Below are 20,907 nucleotides of genomic sequence, written 5' to 3'. Positions count from 1 at the left end.
TGTCCTCGTCACTACGGAATGTAATGCACCTTGGGAAGTGCATTTTGACGATAGGAGCATCCCCAAGTTTGGTTTCATTTAGGAGAACAAGATTGGTATCAGTGTCCTCAAGGAATTTATGACGAGTGAAATGTTTGTCGTTTGAAATCAGTGAGTTAGTTTTGAGTGTGAGCCCCCTCATTTTGATTTTCTAGCAACATGGAGGGGAATTGCGACTTTACTTCGGATTTGATCTTCAAGGGGAAATGAAGGTAGTTGTGATAGAAGCCAGAGATTCTGATCTAGAAGGGTTGTAAAGGGACCTACCTCCCATGAAAAAAACCCCGGGAATACAAGATTGTAGGGGTGAAGGTCGGCCGTGGATTTTGGGTCTTACTCGCCCTTCGGGAACTGTAGCATAAGAAGAGGCCATTATGGGAGAAGTAATCTAATTCACATGGGGCGGAAGGACTGGCGGAGAGCAAAATATGGGACGGGCAAGAGTGGGAAGGAGAGTTGCTTTTAACGCTCTCTTTACATTGAATTGATTCCATCTTATAGGGAAACATCCTGCCGCTGTTGCCTTCACCAGTCGAGTCAGGACATTTGATAGAGGCATGTGGGCTTCAATTTATTTGATTGCAGCCGCATTTTACATGTAAGTGGCCAAGTTGTTGGCAGTTAAAGCGCTGAGTGACGTCCTCTTTATTGGGTTTCTTCCAGCTAATCTGTTGATGTAGAAGGGTTCTTAATTTCAGAGACTGGACTCTGCCTCCTTATTTTTCCCACCGCAGTCATTGTCTTAGTAGTATTTGGCATCAATGAGAGTTCTGCCGAATGGCCCCTGATTCCTACTTACCTATGTTAATGAGGCATTACCACATCAAATTATATTAGAGTGTGGAACTCCCATCCAAATTAACCCACTCTTCTGTACATGGTGACTAGGGACTTCTATGAATTATAACTTCATAAAGGGGACTTTGATTTAAACCACCATATCTAGGTCGCTCGTTTGACCCGAAGATCTTCTTTACAAGGTTGTGATGTTCGATAACTACGTTAGAGACGTCACTCATCCTCCTTTCCTCCTCCATGAACCTCGAACAATAGAACATGATGCGCTCTCAGTCTTTCGGTATAGTGATTTATTCGAGATAGTTAGGGTAGTTTTTCATACACACGGAAGGTTAGTGCCGCAATGAACGTCAACGGTGGTACCACCCTAGTATTTTGGTACCATCAATTTAAGGTGTTTCGGCGGGACGTCAGTGGTAGTTTAAGATTGTTAGGATATTCGATAAATGTCTGGACAAATTTTTGAAATATTTTGGCTTGGTTTTGTGACTGCCTATAGATTCTGAACGCTCTTCCTTAAACTTTTTTATCAATTTAACATTGAATCCACAAAAACCTCACTTGTTTCACTAAACTGAGGGCATTCAATTATTTGCAGTCAGGGCAATAACTGAAAATTCACCATCTCGTAAATTTAAAAGCGATCTGAACAATTGTCCTGAATTGTTATACGGGACTGCATACACAAGCGTTTTTGTTCCATAGAACAAACACCCCCAATTGTTCCGCAGTAAAATTCCTCTGCTGGTGAATTCGTAAGGGAGGGCAAACAAACAAGGGAATGCAAAATAACAATTTGTGCACTACATAATTATTATTTGTTGGTCCAATGAATGCAAGGAAAAATTCGAATGCCATGCAGTCTCACTGATTTCGTTATAGTGGCATAGGTGCAAACATACATATCCATATATGAATATAATAACCGAATTTTTGTCGAATACATTTGGGACGTCCAGCGTAAAATACATACCACAATATGCAATGCTGAAATACAAATTTAACAAAGGGTTCCTTCGTTCCTAGAGTGGCTTTTTGATTTACTTTCTGTGATTTTATGCTGAGCTCAATTATTTGGGTCGGTTCTATTGTGAACCTGGTAAACAATTTAGAGAATGTTTTGCTTTGGTCCCTAACGTCCATTGAGGACATCCTAACTATAGTACTAATGCCGCATTCTTTATAAAAAACTGGTCAACATTAAATAGCTGACATCTTTAAAGCAGCGGAATAACTCAAAAGTCGGAATAAAGGAGTGCATTCACTGGGACCGACACGACACAACAGTTTTGGTAATGTCCTCTGGGGATGACACGACATAGCAGATTGGCTAACGCTCACTGGGAACGACACCAAAGGACAGAATATTGACTAATGTAGTTGCAAGGTAAATATAATATATTGAAAATACTATTATTGACTTATGTTTGGGGTACTCCGTCGACGATTACCTACTTTGACGTGGTGAGGGAGCTCAGTAAGGAGGATCCTCCGGGAAACTAGAGGTGACACCTGAAGCTAAGCCGTAATCAAAACTTCAAGCCAAAGTGTGACTACCGTCCCGAGGGTGGAATGGCCACAGGCGATCCCCAGTTTTAACTAGCCTTGCCTCGGTAAAAAGGGCACTGCCCAGATCGACTTATTTTCCCCGGTAAAACAAAGACCATGAAGGCGAACTATGAAGAAACTAAAAGCTTAAAAACAAAACAATTCAAAGGCACTTTAATAATGACGATCCAACCCTAAGCGAAGCTGCAACCCTGAGCTCTATGATGGAGAGCCTGTGCCTACATTCAGATTCGCTACTTATTCAAGTGGGAACCAACCCTATTGGGACCCAGTTGATCAGCAGCAGAATTCCCCTTCTGTCAACATTCCTGACTCCTACCTGCCTGAATCGATCCTTGGTCAGACTGATTTCAAAACAGAGCTTATTTAACAAGGATGCGGTCTGGGCAATTGGACTCTACTTTATTTGGATCGCATCTCCTCCACTCGGGTTTATTTATCTAGATTCCGGACAGGATTGACATTCTACCATGCAAAGTGTCATGAAAAAGAGGCCAGATGCTTCATTTCTGTATATTTATTGGTGAAAGAACGTACGTGCCGAGACCAAGATTACACCTACAGGTAAGCATCTATCTCGACCAAAAAAAATTGTATTCTGGAACAAACAAACAATCAGGTGAACGGCTTCTGGGCAAACAACCACCTAACAAACCACATCCTCAGGGATGTACTAAACCTCAGGGGAAAGTGCCGCAACGGCAAAGGGTAAATATAAGCAGTCACGGTGCTCCGACATTTCCTGTTCATCAACATAAACGGCAAAAATGAAGGTTTGACAGACAACGGCTAAGTCCTCCTATCATAGTCGACACAGCGAGTTTCCCTCTTAAGATTATATTGTAGGGTGGTCAACCGATCCTGAAGAGGGTCCCCGAGTTTTCATCATTGAGAAAATGACTGGCGTAATGAAATGGAATGATATTGAGATTCTGGAACAACTTTGGATCCCGGATAATCTGAACAGAGAGGCAGCATGCTGATAGATCGTGAAAAATGTCCGGTACTAAGTATTCTCCCAGATACCTCAACTAACTTTGGACCAGTTCCGGACACAGACTCAGAACATGTGGGGAGGTTTCATCACTCTCCTCACAGAATCAATAGATAATGCAAGTAGGCAGCTTGCCCAGGTGTGCAATGGAATTTTCGAGCTCTGACACTGGATACATGCCTGCGCCCATTTGCGTGAGTCAGCTCGAGGTGGTGGTCAGAGTCCAAACCCGCTCGTCTGAAAGCTGGAGTGAACATGCCTATAGTCGAATAGCTTGTGCGAATATATAGCAGTAAATTCAAAAGCCTTTGTGTAGAATGTATACTTTTTCCAGCTGGAGCGAAGTCTCTCGGTCAAAAGCGCAGCTGCAAGTCTGCAGAAGCCTAAACTTTCTTGAAAAGGAGGCTAGCGAGACGAACACTCCGTTAACTTGGATTTGAAGGGCTGTGCCAGCATAGAGATCAGAGGCGTCCCTGAACAATGCAAGTGGTTTTCCAGTCTGAGGATAAGCGAACGTGGTGCCTTGCGTCAGATCGTCTTTTGCCTTCATAAAGCCGTTTGTTGCCGACAAGAATGGCGAAGTTCGGACGGCGGGTGAGCACCTTCAACCAGATGACTAAGAAACAGCACATCAGGTACGCCGAAAACACATTTCGCCACTTTGATGACGAACCGATAACAGCTACGATGATGAAATCTGCGCACGGTTGTTGTCAGCCAACAGAGCCTATTTCAGCTTACAAAAACTGTTTCGCTCGAAACGTCTCACCATAGGGTCAAAGCTCTTACTGTACAAGACTATGATCTTGCCAGTCCCCATGCATTCCTCGGAAACGTGGGTTCTTAACAGGAAAAATTGCGAACTCTTGGCCGCGTTCGAGAGAAGAATCCTCCGAAGAATTTTTGGCCCCCTTCATGAGGATGGACGATTCCGTAGCCTACATAACGACGAAATCTATGAGCGATACCATGTCCCTCCGGTTGTGGATAAAATCTGGCTCAATAGGTTACGGTGGGCGGGTCACTTAATCCGTAAGGATGAGGATGATCCCACCCGGAAAGTCTATAAGGCAATATCTATGGTTGAAAAAGAAGACGAGGCAGACCCTGCCTAAGATGGAGCGATGGTGTAGGTCAGGACGCCAGACAGCTTTTAGGGATATCGAATTGGTGGACCTCGGCGCAAAACCGGGATGTCTGGAGTTCCTAATTAAGGCAGGCCTAGACCGGATACCGGTTGTTGCGCCGTTGATGATGATGATGATTACGATCGTATAGTCGTTGAGGCGTTGAAACTTGGTGTGTCTTCCAAATGTCTCTCTTCGTCTTTAGATGAGACATGGATGCGTCCATATATGGGTGGTAAATATCGAGTGTCCAGATAACCTAGCCGATCCAATCCAAAAGTCATATACGATGACTCGAACAAGCCAAGTGGCGTCGTGGCAGCCGGTTTATCAATGTTCTCCTTGCTCCGAGACGACTTTGGGAATCCTGTTAACACGAAGCGTCTGCGTGAAGCGGGTGATATGTTATATAGGAAAGCAATTGGGAGAAGCGTACACGTTAAGCGTTCTATAATCCCAACACGGTCGACAATCCTATTGTCCTTGGCCACTGTGTGAAGCGGAACTGCTGGACAATGGACGTATCGTGTTAAGTTTCACTATCACTCCGAATGGCATACTTGCAATGATAAAGGGATCATGCCAAAGGCGTCGATGTGTCTCCTGGCATGCTTCTTTCCCGGAAGACGCCCGTCGGACTAGTAATTTTCGGGAATTTGACTAACAGTTGGTTTTACGCTCAGACTACCAAACAAAGAAACTCGTCCATGAGACGACTCTCTATTGATAAAGTGACTATTCTTCAGATCCACCAATAAGTACTAGGCAGTTTACTCCGATGATTGGCCTCGTAATGTCAGCCACAATGAAACGCCAAAAAATGCAACAAATAAGTTCGAGATCGACGCAAAATTCAGCTATGTTATGCATATGTATGACGAAGCCGTTTGCTGAGGCGAATTCGTGGGTGGACTTCTTGTATCATTGATGAGTACTCGTACGTGGAATAGCACACATGACGACACCTGCATTTCTCGCAAACTTACATGCATCACTCTTGTACAACCTTGCCTTAGAGCCATAAAGGTGATTATATAAGCACTTGTTTGCTGGTGGTCCACTACGTGCTCGTGAGTGAGATCGAGGTATGGAACGGTTTCGTTGATAATCATTGCGCTGTTAACATCCGCGCAGACAGTTTATCTCATCGGGAGACCGAAACTTCATTTGCAACTTTAGAGTGTGTCCTTACTTACGAATTTCACCATCATGGCCGCCTTTTGACTAGCACTAATTTTCACCTAGTTAATGATCGCATCAGTTTGCGTCGGAAAGTCCTTTCCTTACTTGCACGGACTTTGCGTAGTCGATGCAAAACCTGAGATGCTCACAGGAATTGATCTCTTTTCTTTCGAGAAGCTCCCGAGTTTTCGCATCCTATGACGAACCGGGGCGCTTAATAAGCTCTTTCATGAGTTTCGTCAAAGTCAACTCGGCGGTGACATTATAATCTCTTTGAAACCTGACCGTATTATGTTAAACACGACCGAATCTTTTGTTGTTTTGAACGATGTAAATGATATGTAATGAAGGAATTCTATGAAAAGGTTGTCATAGAGAGTAACTAAGTAAGTCTTCTTGGACTCGAAATGGTATAGACCCTTATGTGTCGCATTGCGCATCATCGGTGCCTACATACATGCTAGCATTTTTAGTTCCTGACGATGTGGTACACTTTCTGCCATGACTTTCCGAGAAGTTTGCATTCCTTCTCAACAGTTCTTCGCCACGCAGCTCTAGGGCGACCCAATCGCTCATCCTTGAATAGTGAATTCCCTATGGAGTTGTGAGTGTGAAAAAAAGGTGATCGTCAGAACCCCAAAAAATACGCGTCTTAAATGTGGCAATTGGAGAGATGTTTGCGTGTTGTCTGTCATTGCAAAAATAGCAATTAGGATAACACATCCAACTTATTTTATAACAACTTCCTTCTTGGTTCTATCTTTCCCTACCACAAGACATGGTGCATGTTGAGAATTCCCTAGTTACTATGTAAACATATCAGATTTCGCAGAGTTTCCTTCCTGGTAAATGAAATGAGGTGGAAAATCCAGCAACCAATTGAGTAATTATCCTTCCTTGCTTCATAGTTACCATATCATCAACTCACAATATCCTGTATCACTCTCTGTTTGCGCTATTCGCACATATCCAAACAATCTACATTTCTAGCGCTTAATTTCGCTAAATATCCTCCCATTCAAACTTTCTCAGGATCTGTGACTGACTCACAAGACCAGGGGGTGAAATGTTATTTCAGTGGCTGTGACACGATTTGCATTCGAATAAGGTTACATCTCAAAAGTGTATCTCAAAGGGCGGCAGGATTAGTTACAGTTACTACATAGTTACAGCACGGTGCACACTTCCTCGTGGAAACCATCGCCTTCGGAAAATTAAAAGGAAGCGAATCGGTTGTTTGCGAAAGGAAATTGAAACCAATTTAACTTTTGAGTTAAAATGACGTGAGGTGCCTCAGGTGAGATAGCGTTTCAAAGCTCACTGGGTACTTTGTGAGACTGGAAACAATTTTTTTGCGTGGATTTTTTCCAGAGATTGGCTTCGATAACCGTGCAACGGAGGCGATGGAAAAACTTGATATCCTGCACAAGCAAATACAAAGAAAAATATTAATTGACCGTTCTATTTCGTTTGAAAGAATTATTTACTGAGGAAGCTAATGTATCAGTTTTTCCTCCAGTAAATATTTAGAAGCGCTCGTGGGAATGCTATAGTGAAAAGTGAGTAATGGAGAAAGGTAAAATGATCTGAGAAAAGTTTTGAAATTTTATAATATATTTTGATTTTTTCTAAAATCATTTTTAATCGTAGTGAAGTTAAGAATTATAAGGTAATTTAGAGTATATACACTGTTTCTAAAGACTCTAAACAGGTACAGGTTTCTTTCACTGAGGATGAGACCCGTGAAGTGTGTTAGAGTACTTCATTCACGACAGGATAGCAGTACCCTCTAGGAGGCAATGAGATCAGCATTGCGCTCGCTCGTGATTATTACCCTGATATGACTCAGCTACTCTTTCAAATTCCCTTGCAATTAGCGGGAAGGTCGCAGTCTAACCTTCTCTGCGACAGACTAGTGCTGTAAAGACTGAGCTATCCGGACAGAGGTTGAATATTCACTAACAATTCAGGTCTCCAACATGGAACATTGAGTTGTCTTATATTAGGACACCAGAAGAGAAAAATGGCTAACCTTCCTGTGGGCAAAGTCACGCAAGGAACGCAGGTGACAACTCCTCGCAGTAGACTACTCGTTAACCTGGAAAACCGGAAGCTGGACGCTTCAGGTACGAAAGGTTTTATGTATTTCTTAGTACGTAGCACGTAATATATGCATGTATTATGTGAGAATATCCACTTTCGGATGATATTGACATTCATTGTCTTGAATTTGTAAAGAAGCGACAACTTTGACGTATTATAACTTTGTTAGTAATGGTGCGATTTCCACCATACTTGGTGAAATCATGCTCTACATTATACCCTATATTGTTCCGTGGTGTGTTCATGATGCTAGCATGCATCTAAGGGGGGTTTTGCAGGCAATTACTAAAAATCATAGTAATATACTATTATTAACTTTATTTGTACAGATATGAGTATGTAAGGTATTTCGGAGCCTTATCACCATATAGTAGCAGCCTCCTGATTTTTTTTCAGATTTTTGGTTAGGTAGTGAGAATGGCCTCCTTAAAGAATGATCACTTTCCAGCCCCCGCACTCCCCACCTTTCCAACAAATGTGAAAACTAAGACCGGCTTCGAAAAGTACCAACCGAGACCTTTAATTTGATACCCCACATGGCTATATTTGATGAACAAAAACTTTCGCCCCTCCTTTTGCACGTATGGGGACCCCCCCTTAAATTCGTCGTGAAAGGATGTAACCCACTGTATGCGTGAGCGTTCACAGTTCCCAACTTTATACCAAATTTGGTGTCAATCGCTGTAACCGTCTCCGAGAAAAATGCGTGTGACGGACAGACAGACAGGTAGGCAGACAGAGAGTCAATTGGTGAAAGAGAGAGAGAGTTATACTCAAGCGAAGCAATCGCTGCTATTAAAAGTTGGCTAAAGAGCTCTGGTTTGACACTTGCGGAGGAAAAACAGGAGCGGTCCTCATCACGAAGTGCCGGAAGAGAAACTACGCCTGTATAAGAATCGGGAATCAAATCATCACTTCCAAGTCGACCATCAAATACTTGGGGGTGGTGATAGACAGGAAGCTCAGCTATAAGCAACACGTGCAGTATATTTGCGATAAATCATCCATTGCTAATATGGCCCTGGTGAGGATAATGCTGAACGTGGGAAGGCCACGCCATACCTCTAGGCTGCTTATAGCCAGGGTGGTGACCTCGATCGTACTTTATGCAACCCCAGTTTGGAGGAAGGCGTTGCGAATGTCAGGGAACGCCACCAAACTGAGTTCAGTCTACAGGAGGACAACCCTGAGGGTATGTTCTGCCTTCAGGACTGTTTTAGATGATGCAGCATTCGTCATCTCTGGAATGATGCGGATTGACATCTTGGCAGATGAGACAGCAAATATATACAATGCAAGTCAATCTCTTCCTCATCGCGGACGAAGAAGACAGAGAGGGAGAGATCCATAAATAGATGGCAAGAGCGGTGGGAACGCTCGGGAAATGGTCGGCGGACTCACAGGCTCATTCCTGCCATCTAGGAGTGGTTGGAGGGACGGCACGGTGAGATTAATTATAATCTCACCCAGTTTCTCACGAGACATGGAGGATATCTCCAATACCTTCACAGGTTTAAATTGGGGACCTCGCCCGACTGTCCAAATTGCGATGGAGTCCCAGAGGACCCAGAGCATATATTCTTCCACTGTCCGAGATTTGTGGAAGAAAGGACGAATTTAGAGGAGAGTCTAGGAAGGGTGCTGGTACCAGAAAATCTGATGCCGAAAATGCTAGCACATCAAGAGAATTGGAATGCGGTCAACTCCATGATCGCATCTATCCAAAATAAACTGCAAAAGGCAGAGGAGAGGAGAGAAAAGCGCGGTCACGTGCGTCGCGTATAGAAGAAATGGGATTAAGCTAAAGTGAGCTGATTCCGCCCTGTGGTGTAATACCCTACGGTGGTTCCGCGGGGCAGGGAGGGAGCCGGGGGTGGTTTTAATGAGTAAAAATCCCACACGCTGGTATGTCCAGCCCAGTGTCTTTTGAAGATTTCCACTTCAAAAAAAAACTATTCCTATCTGCGGAGTCGATCGAACAATCGAACGAAAATATAATCAACTTCCTTTCCTTTGGTCAAAAACTTTCACTGAGTTCCTTTATGCATTTTGATTCATATTCTTCCACGAAGACTAAATGTGCTACCCGAATTTAGTTCTCAATCAATAGCTACTCCGACGATTTTCTGCGAATCAAACTATAAACTTATGAACAGCAGATATTCGAACTTTCTTATAACTAAGAACAGCGGGGATTAAAATCTGAAGCGTATCGGTAGGAACTGACAGTGATGGCACGAACGTATGAATCACGCACTATGTCTCTGCCCTGAATTTATGGCAAATACATCATTACGAGGCTCCCGGTATTCTTGATCAAAATGACCTTTTAATGTTATTGCGCGTTCATTTCATTGCCTATCGCACATCCACGATTCATTAATACATTTAAAGAGGCATTTTAGGATCCTGGACGATCTCTTTTCTTTCCAAGGAATCAAAACTCTGACACTGCCAGCTTTGAACAGGAAGTAAGACCCTGATGATAACCAGGTTCTATGCGAATCAATTTCTATGAACAGGTTAACTCCCTATTGAGTAGACTTCAAAATGGGTTCGATAAAAGCTAATGGTCTCGTCCAGGGTAGAGGCGACATATCCGACCTCTGCTTTGGAAGCAACGTGGTCGGAAGTGGTTCTAAGATGTCTTCCAAGCCTCTTTTCAACGTGCCGCTCCTACGGATTTTGAGGGACTATCTGAGGAACCGCTCCCTGCTCTATGAAACACTAGACGGTCAAAGGTGGATGGAGGTCACGTCGGGGGTAGCACAGGGATCCATCGTAGGGCCGGACCTCGGGAACGCTACCTATGACAGTCTGCTTAAACTCGACATGCCAGAAGAGTCGCGCCTGGTCGGCTACGCAGATGATGGCGCTTGTTGCTGGACGCACTGTCGAATAGGCGCAAAGCAGACTCGGCATATTGATGCAACGAGTAAGCGGATGGATGACTACTCATGGTTTCAACCTTGCACTGGAAAAAACCGAAGTAGTCATCCTGACTAAAAAGAGAATTCTGACCCTGCGTCCCATATCGTTCGGCGAGTCGATAATCGAGTCAAAAGCAGCGGTAAAGTACCTCGGGTTGACTCTTGACTCAAAGATGAGCTTTTCTGAGCAAATCCAAGCAGCAGCGAACAAGGCTGTGTCTGAAGTTTCGGCGTTAAGTAGGCTAATGGCAAACATTGGAAAACCTACGTGTAGTAGGCGACGTCTCCTGATGAGCTCAACGCAGTCTGCCCTGCTCTACGGCGCAGAGGTATGGGCTGGCGCTCTTAACAAGGAGGTATATCGTAGACGCCTCGCGGAAGTACAGAGACGGGGAGCTTTACGGGTGACGTCTGCGTACCGCACAGTCTCTGAACCGGCCGTGATGGTGATCGCGGGAGTTATCCCCGTCGCCCTTCTTGCTAGGGAGCGTCAGGCCATATACAAGCGCAAGAGAATTGAGCCAAGGGAGGTGGTTGCTCGCGAAGAACGGCAACACATTCTAGAGTGGCAGCTCCCTTGGCAAAATGAAACTAGAAGCAGATGGACTGCAAGGCTCATCGGCAACTTAGGTGCGTGGCTGAATCGGAAGCATGGTGAGACTGACTATTTCCTTACTCAATTTTTAAGTGGGCATGGAGGTTTTCAGTCTTACCTGCACAAGATTGGAAAGGCGCGTTGTCCGGATTGCGTGTTTTACAATGGAGTTGTGGACACACTTTTTTTTCTTGTGGAAGGTGGGATGGGGTTCATCAGCAGCTCTATTTAAACACAGGGGATCTCTCTCCAGACAACATTGTCAAAGAGATGCTGAGGACTGCTGACAGGTGGAACCGAGTTGCCCATTACGTTCGGGCCCTTCTCTTTGCTGAGAAGATAGAACTCGACCGGTGGAGGAGCCGGATGGCAGGGGGTTCCTTGAACTGTCAGTTCCCTTCCTCCTCTCCCCTCCCGTTGGTGAAAGGAATTCCCTGATTTGAAGACTCCGCAAAGCGGGAGAGTTCGGGGACTAGCCCGAAGTAATGTGAGAAACGGTTCCAGGCTAGCTCTCTGACGATGGGGAGGTGTTTAGTTGGTAGTCCGAACCGAATCGGAAGTCCAACACAGTGTGCGTAAATGCATTCACCTACCCTACCCCCCAAAAAAAGGCCCCTTTTATATGTAGACCCATAATCACGACATAGGATAGAATCATATTCCGCACGATAACCGCCTAGTTCCGGCCTATGCAGGCTAAAGCAGAACTTTTGTTTGACGATTGAGTGGTCCTGATTCTGCTTCCTCTTCATGATCGGCAAGATCAACTGGGACGACACAGCCTCCCACTTTTTTAGTTCAAGAATACGTCCTTTGGGAATGGGGGGGGGGAGGGTAAGCCATGTGGGCTTAAGATAATTTCTGTTTACTTTCCAGAGTAGAGAATCCGTCGTTTTCACTTTATAATTTGCTATTTTCTGGCTTTCTTACCGGTCATTGTCATAGGAACAAAAGTAGGATTTGCCCAACCAGTCTATCTTCCAGCTTTTATTGAATCCGCAAATCATTCTGAAATTTTTGTCATCCTTTACCCTTCTATTACGTTTACTCACTTATTCAGCATACTGATTTGAAGCCGGTATCCGGTCAAGGACTGTCTTGTTAAGGAACTCCAGACACCCCTAGAAGCTGTCTAACGTGCTGGCCTACGCCATCGTTCCACCCCGGGCAGGGTTTGCCTCGTCTTTTTTTTCTACCATCGATTCTTGACCCTTATAAACTCCATCCTCATGTAGAGGGCCAAAAATTCTTCTGAAGAGTTCGCAAGTTTTTTTGCTAAGAACCCTGATCTCCGAGGAATACATAAGGACTGGCAAGATCGTGGTCTTGAGACGTTTCGAACAGAATAGTTTTTGTAAGCTGAAATAGGCTCTCTTCGCTGCCAACAACCGTTAAGGGGCTCAAAGTTGTAGTCTCCTGCTCGATCTGGATGAAGTTAGACTGTACATCTCCGGTTGTTCTTTTCATAATGTCAGTATCATCAGCGTAGGTCAATAAATGGGTGGACTTGAAGAGGATGATGCCTCTCACAATTACATCTGCATTGCGAATCAGTTTGCAACTGATGTCCAAATCCCAACACCTTTTCCATCGCTTGCCGCACAGGGAGAATTTGATCTGTTGCTGATTTACCTGGAATGAAGCCTCTTTCGTATGGGCCAATGATGCTCCGGGTATATGGGACTATTGCGTCTAGTAAGATGCCGGAGACTATTTTATAGGTGCTACTCAGCACTGCGTAATATCTCCCTTTTTATGTATGAGACAAATAACGCCTCGTTGCCAATCATCAGACTTTGATTCGCTGTCCCACACCTTAAGCATCAGTTGATGAACCGGTTGGTGTATTTGGTCACCTCCATATTTAACCACTTCGGTCGTAGTTCCTTTGGCTCCTGGCGACTTATGGTTTTTAAGCCGCTGAATTTCACGGACTGTTTCTTTCATGCTTGGTAGTGGCAGCAGTTGTCTGTCGTCTTCACTTGGCGGAACCTCCAATTTGCTGATATTTTGGTTGTTGAACAGTTCATCAAGATATTCAACCCACCGTTTTAATATACTCATTCTGATGGAAATCAGATTTCCCTCTTTTTTTCGATAGGACAAACATCGATGTGTATAAGGCTTCATTTGGCTGACTTGTTGGTAAAACTTCCGCGGCGGGTGTGACTACCAGCTACCCCTCCAGTTCATAGATCTGTTGGTTCTCCTAGACTTCCTTTTTCCATCTTCGCTTCACCGCTCGACGGAGTCAGTGATAAGTATCCGCTCATGCCCGCGTTCTTTGAGAATGCAACATTACTTGGTATGCGGCATTCTTCCATTCCGTTGCAAAGATAATAGCTGCGATGATCATCGAACGCATCAAAGAACATATCAAAAACTTGATCGACGGAGAGCAGACTGGCTTCTGTTTCGGATTCTTCTGCACTGACGACATCAACACCCTACGAATCATTATGGGACAGTGCCACCTGTGATGGCACAAAGTGTTATGTGCTGCACCGAGGTAAAATCTCGAAGGACTTTTAGGTCCAAACCCGAGTCCGGCAGGGTTGCATCCTGCAATTATATATTATGTCAACGTCAACGATACGTTCTGTATGCTGTCTTGTCCGGTGGCCGTGGTGGAGTTCAATGGACGATGATATCTCTCCTCAAACACTTCGACTACGCTGATGACATCTGCTTGCTCTCCTTCCAGGTCGTGGACCTTAGCCAAATGAGTCTGCATTTGGAAATGGCAAGTAGATTTGGACTGAAGATAAACAATTTCTTAGTCTGACGGGTCATCGCATTTTCCCAATCTGCATTGATGGGCTGAGCATCGAATGCGCCCATCAATTTGTGTATCCAGAAAGCGTGGTTTCTGTCGACGGTGCACCGAACTAGATGTTGCCCGACGCATTAACTGCGCCAGATGCATTCTTTTTGCCCTGTCTAAAATCTGGAAATACTGTATCTCAGCACCAAAATCAAGTTGAAACTGTTCTGCGCTGGTGTTCTTTCTGTTTTGGTATAGTGGAATACCACATGGAAATTGACCATCACTGTTGCTAACAAGCACCAAGCTTTCGTCAATACCTGTCCACGTCGTATCCTCATAGTTCGCTAACCTGACACTATCTTAAACGAACAACTTGTTTGGCACCCAGGCTAGGCACTCGTATGTATTGTGATAAGAAGACGGAAGTGGCAGTGGACAGGTCACACATTACGTCTGGGCGGCAATTGCATTACGGGCTATGTCATGCAGTGAAATCAATTCTCCCAAGATGAGCGTTGAGTGGGTCGACCAATGACACGTGGCGCAGAGCAGTAGAGGACGAATGCGAGCGTCTCGGGAAACCGTTGGTGGAGCTGAAGCGCATTTCAGGTAACTGCAAGTGATGGCACGTAGGTGTAGCTGACGTGTTATACTGCACCAAGGAATGAATGGGCAACATATATATAATTTTTACTCCAATTACATCGTTGTAGCTACGTGGCGGAGCTAGTTTCGGTTCTCTTACCCTAATCGTTTTCGTATGTCAGCCATTTGAATTGAATCTTAAACTTGATATTAAGATTTTTCGAGTTAAACATAGCTACAAGTATTAGTATTCCCAGAATCTATATCAGTGAGCACCTGGTTAATGTTGATCCTTTAAAGATCCATTTCTTCTTTTTTCCTTGAGTTCAGTACCTCTTGGGGACTCAGATTTTAAAATTCCCCCTGATGGTCCATTCACATCGCAGACACTGCCGGTCAGGCGAAAATCCATTGACCATATGGGTAGTTCCACATGAGAAAATTATGGTGGCAATGCCAAGGAGCTCACTGGTAAAGTCATCAAGAACATATTTGTTCATTCTGGTATTCCCATACAATGGAGAAAGGTGTGTTTCACATACATTTTCCTGCTTTCCTTCTGCATATATTGGCAAGTTCCATCCAGAATCTTTAACGCTTTTCATAGAACGTCTCGTTCCCTTTAAAAGGAACTCCTGTTGCACCAGGCTTTGTAACACTCTTCAACCTTGAACGAAATCTCAAATTAATGGGAAAGTCCCAAGAGGCTTAGTAATTATTCGACGTAAATACTGAGACTCTTTCCGACTATGAGCTTAGACACCAGTGACCTGGTTGCCATAAATCAAAGCATATTAAACCTCTTCGTCTGCCATTGTGGTGCGTCGCATCCTCCGTCTGCTGCTCTCAATCACCGGAATATATTCCTTCCACAAACATATGGCCTCGAGCTTGCTTTGACTAAGTTCGAAGGGTGTGCATTGATACATGTACATGTATCACTAGAATATGAAGAAATTAAGTCCCTTTTCAGCCATTTACGAAATATCATAAATATTCCGACACATCCCAGCGTTGTTTGCTGTCAAACTCAAGTTTTCATAAATTTCATGTTAGTAACACCTTCGACTCCATTATAGACATAAGCTGGGCGGCTGATAGGGAAGGAAATATGGGACGAGGCATTATCACACCCTGGGGTAATAAAAGTTACACCAGAAGTATATGATGTCTGTCATATGGTGAACGAATGTAGAGTAGATGACAGAGAATTTAACACTTAGATTTCGGTGTTTGGGGAAGTGGGTGTATTCGATGTGCACAGGTATTTGCATTTAAAAATATACTTGCAGGATATGGCACTCAGAGAACATCAAAGTGTAGTCCTGGAATCATGCGATCAACTATTTTCCTCCCAAAAAACTCATATAGCAGTTTCCAATCCAATCAAAATTCGAAATTTCAGAGAAATCTCGAAATAGTAAATTTGATCGGATTCTAATCAATCTTTTGAATTGATGTATCTTTCGTCCTCTCTTCATCTTTCCAAATTCATTGTTTTCTTACTGTTCCACTCGGAATTAAATAGATATGAGCCGTTTACAAGTAGAAGAGAGGTTTGCAGGCTCCTTTGATACTTGAATAAAATTACTCAAGGACTTCGCAAATTAACTTGTATTTTATGGATGTAACTTTAGCCGCAATCTATTGCAACACTTTTGAGTACTTGTACTTGTTGTTAGTCGTTGGAAGGTAATTGCAAGCTTTAATTGGAGTTTCCAGTTTCCTCCTTAAGCGGGAGCTGTAACTTATTGAATTCATTAAACAAGGATTCAAATTTACGCCTTCCATCAGATAATAAAGTCAAGTTTATTTACTCATATAAAATTTGCTTAGCAGCAATCGTAGTAAATTTTGGGGTGTTAATAGTCAACCTCCTACGAAGGATATTTCTAAATATTAATATATATGTACACGTTTATGTGCAAATACTGGTCTGATGGACCTTGAGACTTTTGACGTGTAAGGTAAGCCGAATGTTTGCTGTCTAAGGTAACTGTGAACGAACATTTATTCTTGGCCTACTTGAATCGACAACTTCAATTCATTGGTCAATACATGATGTTTCCATTCCAACCATTGGAACTTTGACCCCTGTTAGAAGATTACGCTCGTAGATGGATGAATGAGAGGTAATTCTGGATTATCTGAACTAAGTATCCAAAGGCAGCCAGTTTAGCCAAGGTGTCTTTAATTCAACTGCATGTGGCTGAATTAAAGGCTTTCCTGACATCAACCATGGTGCACTAACGTTTGTCGCTTTCCAAGCCGGATCTATCTCCATTGCTAGTGCATCGAATATAGCACGGGCTCACGGAAACCCATATTACGGCTCCAATAGCTCACCCACTATCTCGACGAACGCAACAGCTTCTTATCTACCTCTCTCCAACCTCTTCCCCCTCAGTGTCTAAACTAAAGATAAGGCGAAATAAACAGGATGCGATAGGTGGATTTTGGGCCTTTGGTATTGTGATCCTGGGGCAGTTGCACAGCGTCCTTCAAGAACTACTGTGCTCCTTTTACCGTTTATAGTGTACCTATTAACTATAGTATCTCAAGCAAGCGTTGGGAATTTTAGTATTTCCCTACTTCCAAATCTTTCAACTTTGGATCTTGTATTATGTGTTTTCTCAGATGCCTCGACCTATTTTGCACAAGTGCTGGATACTGTTCCAAAACGTGTATAGAGGTTCAACATACTCCGCACATAACCTGCAGGCAGTGTTCGTAGATATTCCTAGCTTCACTAGGTGATGGTTTAGCCGGCAGTCACCGCTGAGAATTCCCACTAAGATTTGCAGGTTCTTCATGGTGAATTTTAAACAGTCTTTTGTACACTTAGGTTCGTATCCCCTAATGAGCACCCTGGACTGCAGTATAAATCCCTGAGCCGTTCCTCTTCATTTTTTAATGGCAAAGCCATGAAACCACTTCCGATCCCAAAGATGGGTTCTGCCCCGTGTAAAGGCATCAATGCTCCCTTCTTGACAAGTTCATCCGCTACCTCATTCCAACCCAACATGGCCTGCAACCCAGAGTATCATCATCATCATCATCATCAATGGAGCAACAACCGGTATCCGGTCTAGGCCTGCATTAATAAGGAACTCCAGATATCCCGGTTTTACGCCGAGTCTGGCGTCTTGACCTACGCCATCGTTCCATCTCAAGTAGGTTCTGTCTCGTTTTCTTTTTCTACCATAGATATTGCCCTTATAGACTTTCCGGGCGGGGTCATTCTTCTCCATACGGATTAAGTCACCCGCCCACCGTAACCTATTGAGCCTGATTTTATCCACAACCTGACGGTCATGGTATCGCTCATAGATTTCGTCGTTATGATGTTATCCATAGGTATCAATAATTCGGGGTATATCTCCAAACTAGTATCTACGTGGTACAACCCTTCTTTTTTCCTGCTATGGACCTGCAAGTTATTAGAGCCCGTGTTTCTGACGTGCGACTTCCAGAGTAATTTTTGACCTAGGGTAATTCCCAAATATTTGACCGCTGTCTCTTGTTTCACCTTCATGTCATGCAACCTTATGGCTCTCAGGTGATCAACCTTACGTTTTCTAGTGAATGGTGCTATGGTAGTTTTGGCTGGATTGCATGTAGTTCCGAATTCTTGTCCGAGGCACCATTAACCCTTAATCCAGTTTGAATTCGGTCACATAGCGTAACCTCATATTTACAATGTCGTCTCCGTAACCCTGGACGGTATTCTAGTATTAATTAGTTCGTTCAGGAGTGCGTTCGCTGCCATACTGCACATAATCGGTTATAGAATCCCGCCCCGTGGACAACTTCGGGTAGTATTCATGATAATAGAATTTATACATGTCAGTACATCCATTTGCTTACTCACTAATATTTTGCCCATCCAGCCAGGGTGTTTCCCACTCCCTTGCGGAACACGACATGTTGTATCTTTATTTACGATGTATTATTGAATCCTCCTTCGATATCCAAAAACGCACACAATACTATTTACTATTTCTTTTGTTTCTGTGGCATCCCGTAGTATCCGCCAGCTGATACAGAGCCGTCCTGCCCGGTAAGCGTGTTGACACCGTTGTAGGGGATTACGTTTATCACCGCTAGTTCTAATATAGTTGCCCATGACCTTCTCCACCATTTTGAATACGAACGATGCAAGGCAAATTAATCTGAAAGATTTAGGTGAAAAGAATCCTTTTTACTTGCTTTCGAAATAAAGACCGCTTTTGCCCGTCGCCATACCCTTGGTATGTATACCAGTGCTATCGTCCCCCTTACCACCCTCAGAAAAGACTCTAAGATAATTCCTGGGCCTCTCTGGATTAGTGCTGGGAAAATGCCATCTACTCCGGGAAATTTCAGTGGTTTAAAAGTTCCCACTGCCCATCTTAGCCCAGCTTCTGAGCATACCTCTTTTGCTAGTTTCCAGTTCTCCTTTCTTCCACTTTTATTTGTTGTTTACTGTGTTAGGCAGAATGTTGTCGCCTTCCGTCTCGGGAAATAAGTTCTGAAAAGTAGGTATACTCCTCCTCATTCTTCAAATAGACAGAAGATATTGCCCCGTCTTTGGATACAGCTTTATAAAGCTTCGTGCCCGGCTAGCTCAGTGGTTAGAGAACAAGGCTGTTGTAAGGAAGGTCGCGGTTCAAATCTCACTCTCCAAATTTCTCTGTATCGAGATTTGACGTTGGATACCAATCGACTCAGCTGTCAATGAGTACCTGAGTAAAACCAGGGTAATAGTCTTGGGTGAGCGCAATGCTGACCACATTGCTTCCTAAAGGGTATTGTAATCTTGTAGTGTATCGTTACGGTCTTAAATGAAGTGCTCTAACACACAACGATTATTATATTATTTGTAAAGCCTGATTGCTTTTGTGGTTTATTCGATCCCCTCACAAAATTCCCTCAAGCTATTTCGTTTTGCTTCTCTGATCGCGTTGCTATACGCAGTCAGTGCGTTTTTGTACCTTGGCCAGTCCCCGGTTTGTTTTGGCCCGTTGAAGAGTTTTCGTACTTCTGCTCTCATTCTGGCTAAGTTCCTATTCTGCCAGGGTACATCCCTTGATGACTTAACTGTCTTAGCCGTACAGCTGGCCTTCTATGTGTCAATGACCACTATGCTGAGGTTGTCCACCATTGTTTCTAATTTCAGTTCCCTGCTAATGTTGCCACCTTCCAGGGGGAAGATGAGCCATGTTGTTGCTCAGGTGCGTTGTATAGGAATCCCAATGTCTCAATTTTATGATCAGATATTGAGGGTTTATCTGACTTCGTTTAATTCCCGATCGACTCGTTCACTCGAGTACACTATCTCTACTTGGAAAAGTGGGCACGCATCCAATGTTGGCTAGTAAAATGTCCAGCTTCGCGAAGGTTTCAAACAGGATTTGGCCGCTGGTATTCGTCATTCGGCTTCCTGAGTTGAAGACTCATGAGTTGAAATTATCGGCAATTATTTTAGGATATTTTTCACTGCGAAAACTGTCCGATGACTTTTGGCCTTATTTATTTAGCTTCCACAACAAGCCGCCATAAATTCGATATCCGCTTTCACTTTCCAAAGGATATCAGTGTAAGATACGGAAATGATAATTATTTCAGGACTGCCAACCCAATGTGCGAGTTTACGAACTGCCGATTCTTCTTCTTTTGCCAATGTTGAGGCCGTAATCGAGAAACTATAAGCTTTTCCCGGAATTTTCGACGTCTCAACTTTTTTTGGTGGGGAGGCTTTTTTATTTTGGGCCTTTGCTAAGCACTAAGAGGCTCACTGATTCCGCCCTTAGTTCGTTTTCCCGCATTCTCCCCTACCTTATGTTGAGAAGGTTTTACCTGTGGCTCTCGCCCTAATATAGGATAACTTAATGCCACGTACCAAAGCTTTGATATTTTGGGGGATATTCGGCCTCTTCTTGATGAACTTACAGAGTTACTTTATGCGTTCACCTTGTGAAAGAAGCGCTGCTCGAGATCGCTGTCGTATGTGTTTCTTTTTTATAACAGGAGCATTATTGCTAATCCGAGAACTATACGCATTCTTATCAGAGTCCAGCAACGAATTTCGACTACAGACAGATTTAAACCACGGGGAGCTCTGTGATCTTTGAAGCTTCGAGCTCTTACGAATAGTATCCGGTGTGGACTACACTTACACCCCTTTATCACCTCTTGTAGCATTCGATGCCAAAATAGCCAAGTTTCCCACTACTCAG

The sequence above is a fragment of the Hermetia illucens genome, chromosome 2, assembly GCF_905115235.1.
Source record: "Hermetia illucens chromosome 2, iHerIll2.2.curated.20191125, whole genome shotgun sequence".
NCBI lineage: Eukaryota > Metazoa > Arthropoda > Insecta > Diptera > Stratiomyidae > Hermetia > Hermetia illucens.
Note: the sequence above shows the minus strand (reverse complement) of the source record.